The sequence below is a fragment of the Engraulis encrasicolus genome, chromosome 10, assembly GCF_034702125.1.
Source record: "Engraulis encrasicolus isolate BLACKSEA-1 chromosome 10, IST_EnEncr_1.0, whole genome shotgun sequence".
Classification (NCBI taxonomy): Eukaryota; Metazoa; Chordata; class Actinopteri; order Clupeiformes; family Engraulidae; genus Engraulis; species Engraulis encrasicolus.
This window is the reverse complement of record NC_085866.1, coordinates 791,559-794,058: the sequence shown is the minus strand read 5'-3', so window position 1 is coordinate 794,058 and position 2,500 is coordinate 791,559. Positions and strand designations below refer to the sequence as shown.

Sequence of the window (2,500 nt, the reverse complement as noted above, 5' to 3'; positions counted from 1 at the left end):
GTGTGTGTGTGTGTGTGTGTGTGTGTGTGTGTGTGTGTGTGTGTGTGTGTGTGTGTGTGTGTGTGTGTGTGTGTGTGTGTGTGTGAACACGCCCCTTTTTTAATTTTATTGCACGCTCTAGTAAACAATTCTCTCACTCCCCTTATGTGCTGTCTCTCTCTCACACACGATTTACTCTCTCTCTCTCTCTCTCTCGCTCTCTCTCTCTCTCTCTCTCTCTCTCTCTCTCTCTCTCTCACACACACACACACACACACACACACACACACACACACACACACTGAAGCACAGCTATTGTTGATAGACTGCTGTCTGTATGAATCCGTTGAGAATGAATCCAGAAGTTTCCAGACACACACCTCAGGCAACAGATATCAGACATTTCACCACACACACACACACCACACACACACACACACACACACACACACACACACACACACACACACACACACACACACACACACACACACTCACAGATTACACAAAGCTATAGACAAAAACAAGAACGAAAAACCACACAACCGTACAAGACTTAATAAAGGTACACACACAAAAACACACACACACTCACACACACACACACACGCTAAACTCAGGGTAGATCATTGTTTGCATAAACTTGAGGAAAAGTAGAAGGCACACCATTGTATGACAGGAGAACAGAATGTGAACTATGTACGTGTGTGTGTGTGTGTGTGTGTGTGTGTGTGTGTGTGTGTGTGTGTGTGTGTGTGTGTGTGTGTGTGTGTGTGTGTGTGTGTGTGTGTGTGTGTGTGTGTGTGTGTGTGTGTGTGTGTCTGTCATACCGTCTCCATATCTTGTGATCGTGCAGCGTGTGTTTTCTGCGTTTGAGTATGTTTGACATTTCATCAGCTGATGGACGGGGAGCTGTCACGTCACTGGGATGTTGTGCCCTACTGACCTTTAAGAGTTGCTGAATGTTGTTTTTAAAGGTGCACTGTGCAGGATGGTGGCCAGAGTAGGTATTGCACTGTGTAGGATGGTGGCCAGAGTAGGTATTGCACTGTGTAGGATGGTGGCCAGAGTAGGTATTGCACTGTGTAGGATGGTGGCCAGAGTAGGTATTGCACTGTGTAGGATGGTGGCCAGAGTAGGTATTGCACTGTGTAGGATGGTGGCCAGAGTAGGTATTGCACTGTGTAGGATGGTGGCCAGAGTAGGTATTGCACTGTGTAGGATGGTGGCCAGAGTAGGTATTGCACTGTGCAGGATGGTGGCCAGAGTAGGTACTGCAACTATGCTGCTCATTGAAACTGTGCTGCCTGTTGCCAAATTTGCTCTTTCATGAACATTTGCTAAGCAATAAACTGATATTTACTAGAATGACCAAAGGTTTTGCAGCTAAAAAGATCCCCCTCTTCATGTACGAAACATGCACTTTTTCCAGTCATAATGAATACTTAGAATTTGATGGTGGTGGTAAATATTCATGGAAAAGGAACATTAGTGAATGGGCAGCATGAATTCTGGAAATAAATCACAGACATTTTACTTGGTGCACCTTTAAAGGCTTATATGGTGAAGCTCGTTTGTGATTTGTATGAAAGTCATCTCTGATAAGGAATGGCCTCCCTACAGGTCTTCTGAAAAGCCAATTGAAACTGCATGCATACGTACATTGTTTACATCTGGTTACAATGTTTATATCCGGTTTTATTGGTATCAGGGGACCATTCCATCATTGGCGCTGAATTCAGCGGCGCTTACGTGCAAAAGCAGAGTTGCAACTAGCGGCAGCTTAAACTTGAGGCAGAAGCCGTTCCATCAGTGAAGATCAGCTGCGCCTTGGCTAGGTTGACTTCAGCTGCGCTTATCAAAGCTGTTGTTGCGCTCGTGCACGTTGTACAGGGGAAGTCCATATTAAGGATTGTCGAAAAAGCGATCATGTTGGGGAGTCGGGCATGCGTTGTCAAATCGAGTTTTTATCACAGAGGTGATGTGAGAATTAGTGGGTCTTCGGTAACGCAGCTGCTTTCTAATTGAGAGGCCCGTGTTCGATTCCCATCGTGCGCAATGACGTTAATGCAATCTTCAAAGGAGCTTTATCAGACATTGACTGTCATTTCACAGCATAAAAATATAAATGCTTTCATCAGCTGGAGTGTTTTATTTTATCTTTCACAAGAATTTGTTTAATGATAAAACAAAGCAGGCCAAACATTAGGCAAAGAGCATTTGCTGAATCATTGCAATGCAAAAACCAACCGTCGGCGACTTTGAGGACTTTTTCTTAATTACCTGTAAAGTGTAAATGTCTACATAGGTGTAGCCTATTGCTTGGTTGAGAATGAAGCCAGCCACTTAAAGAGACATCATATGAGAGAAAAGGCAGATGTAGCCCATGTTAGTGAAGATTTCATTTTTAGCCTATAATATGTCGCCAGTCGACAGATTTGAACCCGGCGCGCTCACATATCATGCGGCGCACCTACCCACTGTGCCATCTACACCATCCTCTCCGTGGCAAGAATTGCTT

General features: G+C 44.5%; 1 protein-coding gene across 1 annotated transcript in view; it reads right to left on the bottom strand.

Annotated features, from left to right (window-relative positions):
- The window catches only part of LOC134456387 (forkhead-associated domain-containing protein 1-like), a 22,688-nt gene that overhangs the window by 4,084 nt on the left and 16,104 nt on the right, over positions 1-2,500 (bottom strand). The gene's annotated exons all lie outside the window — the stretch shown is intronic.